The following is a 7,857-nucleotide window of genomic DNA, read 5'->3' on the forward strand; positions in this document are numbered from 1 at the left end:
CTGAATGTTTGCTGGTATATTTGAATAGACTTTAAATTTAAGAAAGCTTCACAGAAAAAAAATTCACAGGCTGATAAATTGGAAAAGATGAAATAATGTTATGTGGAAACATTTTCCATAAAGTGGTGATGGACGTTCTTGCTGTGCGAGTTGTTGCACCGTTCTGTTGAAACCATACTGATAACTCCATACCGATATTCTATCGGCACAGTCCTATTCATACGAACTGTCGTAAAATAGCCTCATTCCAATCTGCTTTAGCGGTAACAGTCCCACCGGCGTCATTAAAAAAATAAGTGACCAACAATATCCTGAGAACACATTCCATACCAGTAATTTATATATATTCTCTCTTTTTTTGCTATGAAGTGGTCTTTCATGAAAGTGACGAAGATATAATCAACAGCCAAGTACGGTATCTGACATTATGTTTGTTGACATAGCCATTTATAGTCTGTCCAAAACTACTTCCGACCTGACATGGCATGTTACCATGGCAACCATTCAAATCAACCAATCACGAGAGACGCGTAACCATGGTAACGGGACGGTATTTCCGTGTCTATGTTTACAAGTAGCACGTGAATACCACGGCCTAGTGGTGAATACAGCGTCCGGAATGACTTTGAGTTGGCTGGTTAGCGTGTGCTTTGTATGAATTTAAAATATTTAGTTGTATTATTGTTTTAGTGTATCGATAATTATTGTGTTTAAATTATATTACACGTATTACATTCGTTGTCATTGGTGGAGTGTATGACTATAGTGTGTTTTCTAGTTTCTGCTAGAGTTTCTAAACAGGTGATTTGTGCAATGTCGGAAGGAAGGAAAGGCAGGAGAAGAACAAAGAATATCGGACAAGGTGCTTAGTTAGAGAGTCAAGCGCGAGAGATGGTGTGTAATGAAACAAAGTATTTTGAGAGGGAAAAAGATAATACTTTTGGCCAAGTCTTAATGAGAACTGCTGCTTGTGTTAAAAATAAGAGCACTATTACTGATATTAGAAAAGAAAAGGGGTGTGTATATTTTTTATTATAAATATTTTTACAGTTTACAATTTTTTCAACGCCTTTCTAACAATATTACACTGAAGAATACCGGCACTCATGAAAATAAAGGCATCGTATTACAAATGTAAACATGTTTTTACAGTCCTTTCGACGCTTTTCTAACGGTATTACATTGAAGACTACTACCACTACCAGTACTTATAATAGACTAATAAAAATAATAATGTACACCAATTTTAATGCCTAGTGTTCAACAAATTTGTCAGAAATATATATGTTCATGTGAGCCGTTCATTACTGCACTCTATCGGCAGCGCGTTCGCTTACACCAAAAATGGGCAACATGACAACACTGCTCCCTCTTCTCTGTAAGCTGCCAAGTCGGAAGTAGTTTTGGTCAAGGTATAAATGGAAGTATGCATCGTCCGTAATCATCAGAGAAACAAGCAATAGCACTCTAGGACACAGTAATCGAGAATGACACAAGGTTTAAAATGGGTCGTTGCTTCTGTGGTGGGTGGTCGGCTGGGGAGCTTAGCGAACATACGTCTGCTCATCACTGTCCATGTAAGCATTTGGGAGAATGCTTCGGTGAATTTATACCAAGCTTGCGAAACTCGTTGCATCATAGGGAAGGGGAGAGCACACCCTAGCCTACACTACTTGTAGATTTTTTTGGTCACGCAGTGAAATCGTCACACATATGACTAATTTCGTGGCGAGTAAAACGGAGTCGTTACGAAAACTACTGACAAGTTCGATTAAACCCAAGCAGCAGGGGAAAGTACACACATCAAAACTGTCTAAGGAACAACTAAACAACTTGAAATATTAAGAAAATTGATCTAGTTACAAAACTGAACGGAAGTGAATATTAAATTGCTAGTCAGTTTTCATTTACCACGTTACCATAGTAACCAACGTTGTTATTTTGTATTGTTACATTGGAAAGAATTAAATTACTATGTTTTAACAGGGAACATATGTAACTAAAAACCATGTAAAATCGTAATAAACAGTTAAGAATAGTTTTAATGATGGAAGAACGTAGTCATTTAAACCATAATGAAATGTTTAAGGCGATTGGCATTGACGAAATAAGATGGGAAATGTTATCTTGAGGAATGTTCTCTCAGGATGTCTAAGCCGAGCGTACACCTGATGCAGACACTGGATGTTGTCTAGATCCTCCTAAACTTTTCTTTGAAGTTTATTCCAAAGGTGCTGTATGGAGTTTAGATCAGGAGATAGCTCAGGTCACTGTAGCACTTGAATATTGTATGTTTGAAACCACTGACACACCACTCCGGCAACATGTGCTCTGGCATTATCATGGGTGTATAGGAATTCAGGCCCCATAGTCTTCAGCGATCGGAAGCACCAAAGGTTGCAAAATGTTTTGAATATAAACGTTTCCTCGCTGTGTTCCTCTTACAAGAACAAGGTCCGTCTTTCTATTGGTCAATATTCCTCCCCAGACCATGATAGAAGCTCCTTGAAATTTGTAGATCTCTTGTACGTTCCTAAGCCTTTCTGCGTCACCTGGTGGCCTGTATATGAGCATTCTTCTTGAGTATGGGTGCAAGCCGAAGCATGATTCATCTGTAAAGAGCACCTGTCCCCATTGATCCACTGTCCAATTGTGATGTTGCTGGCACCACAAAACACGACGTGCTCGAAAAAAAAATGTTATGTTTTATTTAACGACGCTCGCAACTGCAGAGGTTACATCAGCGTCGCCGGATGTGCCAGAATTTTGTCCCGCATGAGTTCTTTTACATGCCAGTAAATCTACTGACATGAGCCTGTCGCATTTAAGCACACTTAAATGCCATCGACCTGGCCCGGGATCGAACCCGCAACCTTGGGCATAGAAGGCCAGCGCTATACCAACTCGCCAACCAGGTCGACTACGACGTGCTCGATTTCCATGATGAATAGCTGGGCACCTTAAAGGTTGATGGGTATGAAGGTCTCTTTCATTCAGTCCATTTCTGTTAGTTTGAATTGAAACAACTACGTTACTTACATTTTGCAAGGCATTTCTTAACATTGTGGCAGTTCAAGTTCTTTCCCTCAGGGCTCTAAGGTACAGAAATCTGTCTTGTCCTGCAGTGGTAACCCTTGGTTTTCCTTGGTGCCTTTCTTCTGGACTGCCAAATTGTTCATAACGACTCCACATTCTTTAAATTACATCTCTTCCCGCATTTGGAGCCCATGCAGCATCAGCTTGTGTTCCGCCACTTTCAATTATGCCAATCGCCTTAAACATTTTAATGGTGGTTTAAATGACGACGTTCTTCCATCATTTAAACTATTCCTGTTTATTACGATTTTAGACGGTTTTCAGTTGTCCGCTGTTAAAACACACTAATTTAATTCTTTCCAATGTAACAATACAAAATAACAGCGTTGGTTACTAAGGTAACCTGGTAGAACGACAAATGACTAGCACTTTAATATTCACTTTCATTCAGTTTTGTAACTTGTTCAATTTTCTTAATATTTCAAATTTTTTAGTTGTTCCTTAGACAATTTTGATGTGTGTATAATAGAAGATAGCTGTTGAAGGAAGGGTGTCACATAGTAATGATGTGAATAACGTATATTAACAAGAAATGGACCAAATTAAGATATGGGGAAACAGGGCGGTTTAATTAATGCTTTTTTCCTTCATTTGTAACGAGTTTAACATATTTGTACATCACGTTCGAAAAACATTCGCGTATAAATGTGACGACACAGATTCAAGCGCCCATGCTCATTTTATTTGTAACGTTTAAGTGTGAGGGGAAAGAAACGAAGGTTAGATAATATTGGAGAGATATGACCGATGAAAACACATAGTAAAGTACTAGTGGTAGTGGTGGTGGTGGTGGTAGTAGTAATAGATGGTGTGTAAATATATAGCCTTGTGCAACCAGTGCGTAATATTAGAAACATGTGAGACCAAAGCTGATTTTACACTTAGAATACCATAAGCTGGGTCCAATTTGCTTTTAAGTCAATACATAATTAATCTATGCGTGTCAATTTTATTTTAAGTATAGGCCTAGTAATTATTCCATCGTTACAGTAGTTGTAGTTAACTAGTTTGACCATCAGACTTGGGGGGTTACTTATACGATAGCTTGCAATTTTATAAAGGATATCAAAATTAAGATAACAATTTAAATATGTTATTAATCTTTCGATATCTTTGAACCGGATTTGTTGGAACAGAATCAGATTAATCACCGTTATTGTAAGGTATTACTGTTACATGGTAGCTGAAACGTTAATTTGTGCCACAGTAAACTTAACGAAAGCGGCGGAACTGCTGAGGCAAAAGAAATCGCCGTGAAATCATATAAGACATCGTTAATTAAATAATGATCCTGTAAAACTCATTCATAAGCTATCAACTGCATGTGCAAGTTATATAGGTTAGAAAAGGCCATCCAGCATGTAATCTATTAATGATTCCTTTATCCCGTGAATATATATAATAATAAATAATAATCCGTGGCGCAACAGCACATGAAGAGCTGAAGATGTAGCCGGCTGCTGGCCTCACGCCCACATGCCTCAGCATAAGTGAACGATCATACAATCAATACGGGGATAACGTTTGATTAGCCGATGTCCGCACCAGCTGTTATACTTGGTTTTCGAAACAGAATTTCGTTACCTAACGTAGCTCCTCAAATTCATCATGACACTGGATGAGTTTGAGGATTTGAACCAGCGTTCATTTCGTAACGCTAGTTCAGGCATGCCTTAGATCACGACGCTATGGTGGGAGTCCATGAAAATGAAATATACCTATATAGGCTATATCATAAATTCAGGAGAAAGAATACCACGGAAATATAATAGAAAAAAAAAATTCATTAGTTTTAACAATTTAACAAAAATATTGGTCTTGTAAACCAAAAATAAGGAACACCTTTTAAAACTTCAGAAAAAAAAGATTATGTCAGGGATTGAAATAGCTTTGAAACTGATTTCGGTTTCGAGATTTGTAGTTTATTTCTTTGAGACACTGCAATCTTAGGAAACATGCATATAAAGAAACCCCTACTCCCAACCTATAAATCATGTATAGAGTTCCACATAGTATATAATCTTCAATTCAAAAGATAGCAACAATTTTTCAGTATAGTATATCCACGAAAAAGTACCACTAAAAGGACTGCAAGTTTCTAAAACAGTAAGGTGTCAAGGTTGTGTAACTCCACTTCTTATTTAACAAGGGAGACACAATGGACTCATAACTAATTAAGTGATTAAGCTAAAGCATTCAACTTTACAAAGAATGGAGATCAAATTTGATGCATATCTATGCATTGAAAGTGACCAATAATTTCCTACTAACCAAGTAAAACTAGTTGCCAACTTTAGTATGCCGTTTCACGATCTCATTGGTCTAACATAACCCGCCCTGTCCTAGTGTACCAGTACTCTATTCTATAGGTTTCTGGATCATTCTTTAAAACGGGTAACGGGTAACAATGTCAATACTTACTTACAAATGGCTTTTAAAGAACTCGCAGGTTCATTGCCACCCTCACATAAGCCCGTCATCGGTCCCTATCCTGTGCAAGATTAATCCAATCTCTATCATCATATCCTATCTCCCTCAAATCCATTTTAATATTATCCTCCCATCTACGTCTCGGTCTCCCCAAAGGTCTTATTCTCTCCAGTCTCTCAACTAACACTCTATATGCATTTCTGATTCGCCCATACGTGCTACATGCCCTGCCCATCTCGAACGTCTGGATTTAATGTTCCTAATTATGTCATGTGAAGAAACAATGCGTGCAGTTCTGCGTTGTGTAACTTTTTTCATTCTTCTGTAACTTTATGCTGCTTAGTCCCAAATATTTTCCTAAGAACCTTATTCTTGAACATCCTTAATCTCTGTTCCTCTCTCAAAGTGAGAGTCCAAGTTTCACAACCATACATAACAACAATGTCAATGTCTCCGAAAAACGAATCCTTAAACAGTATTAAAAAAAAAAAAACTTAAGAAACCAAGAACAAAGACATCATGTAACTACAAACACACATACTAATATAATTCTCATGAAATGTATAAACCTTTTATAATACGAACTCAACAACTACAAAAGATGTCACAAAGCTTATAATTCTAACACATCAATAAAACTGATTTAACTATTCTTACAAAGCAACTTTCTTGAAACCACGTTTGGTTAGTTAATTCTTGCATATCTGTGTGGGGTAATTTACATGCTTATTTAAGTGAAATTTGTTAACTAAAACTTGAGACATAAATAAGAATGCTAAATACAATCACAAGAACTTGATATAAAAGCCTTTATTTGAAATAAAATTTCTTAAAGTAACAAAAGAATGCTATAGAACATACAATTAACATTCCCGTAACATCATTATCGAAAGCAATTAAACAGGGAGGCCTCATATATACCCACCAGTGAATTGCTTCCGACATCTTTGATAATATTATTATGCAGATTTTTTTTGCGCAATATCATATTTTAGATACGTATTCCAAACATACACATTATAGCCTATTATTAGTTATACAAACAATATGGCCCAATATGTAAAATTATGTAAATATGACACTTTTCAGAATGGTAGGCTACATTAATCCCTGTGTACAAAATATGGTTAACTTAATGATAACATAACTTTTTTTTTACATGTAAGCTAGTGTTATCAGATATCAAGTCTGAAATATACTCTTTAAAATAATACAGTTTTGGCCACCAACCATACAATATTCTACAGAATAATCCTGCAACAATTATTTTTTCATTCACTGGTATACTGGGATCGCCTTAAAGCCTTTAAATCTATTTTATAAACAAAGTACAATAATAATATGTAAGCACACATACTGCTTCATAGTGGAAAAGATTAAACCTACGCTCTATTGGAAGTTCATAATATAAATGTTTGCATCATTTTCTCAGCGAATAATTTAGTGACTACATACTTCACTTCTGAACAGTGTACAATAATCTCAGTTTCGTGCTTCAACCATAAATAGATGATCCGAAAGCATGCTATAACTTCAAAGATAATTTTTAAGGTATTACAAATTTAGGATATTCTGCACGACATGGGCACATGCGCCATTAGCTAAGCAACAGGACGATGAAGACTGTGATAAATTTTAAGTTGGTTGGAGGATATAGTAGCTAAGTGACATATAGGTTATACTGCATCATTACTTTTTCCTATTTTCGACCTATTTTAGTAAATAAAGCACAAATATTTTTGTACTCTATAAATTTTTATGTTTTAAACATGTATTTTAGGAATTTTCTTCATCAAAAAGCATCATGTGCACGTCTCGTATACAGAATCCCAAATTTAACGTCATACACTTAACTATAAACATTTTCTAACAAGAAAACACGATATCAAAAATTCCTACAAAAGGCTTTAGCACTGTCTCTTCACAGCCAACATATGATTTCCTTTCTTGGCAGACGTTGTGATGTCAACTTGAATACAACCTGTATGTAGTTCCCTGGATTTCCAGTAGGTACTAATAATTTCAAGATTACAATTAGATTATAAATAACTGCATACTTACTGTCCAATGCTAATGAAAGAAACAATTTTCTAGTTTTCTTAAAACACTATCACATTTAAGAAAATGTATAACGCACTGCGCCATATTAACTGCAACCACTAACACCTCACACCACTTTGCTTGAACTACTCACCCGTCCGATGGCGAGAATCTAACGAACTGAGGTTCATTGAGCTCTAAGCAGGGGTGACAACAAAACATTTTCGATCGATGAGGAACGTGGTATCCAATTGTCAAACTAGATGGCAGAACAATACTGGAAATAGGGTA

At 36.3% G+C, this 7,857-nt stretch overlaps 1 protein-coding gene across 2 annotated transcripts in view; it reads right to left on the reverse strand.

Annotated features, from left to right (window-relative positions):
• The window catches only part of LOC138694346 (uncharacterized), a 233,884-nt gene extending 226,027 nt beyond the window's left edge, over positions 1 to 7,857 (reverse strand). The window contains exon 1 of one of the 2 annotated variants that reach the window (XM_069817975.1): positions 7,588 to 7,853. The gene's annotated coding sequence lies outside the window, so the exon portion shown is untranslated. Of the gene's footprint in view, positions 1 to 7,587 lie in introns of both variants that reach the window. The other variant, XM_069817978.1, reaches the window with a different exon arrangement.

The sequence above is a fragment of the Periplaneta americana genome, chromosome 2, assembly GCF_040183065.1.
Source record: "Periplaneta americana isolate PAMFEO1 chromosome 2, P.americana_PAMFEO1_priV1, whole genome shotgun sequence".
In the NCBI taxonomy this organism is placed as follows: Eukaryota; Metazoa; Arthropoda; class Insecta; order Blattodea; family Blattidae; genus Periplaneta; species Periplaneta americana.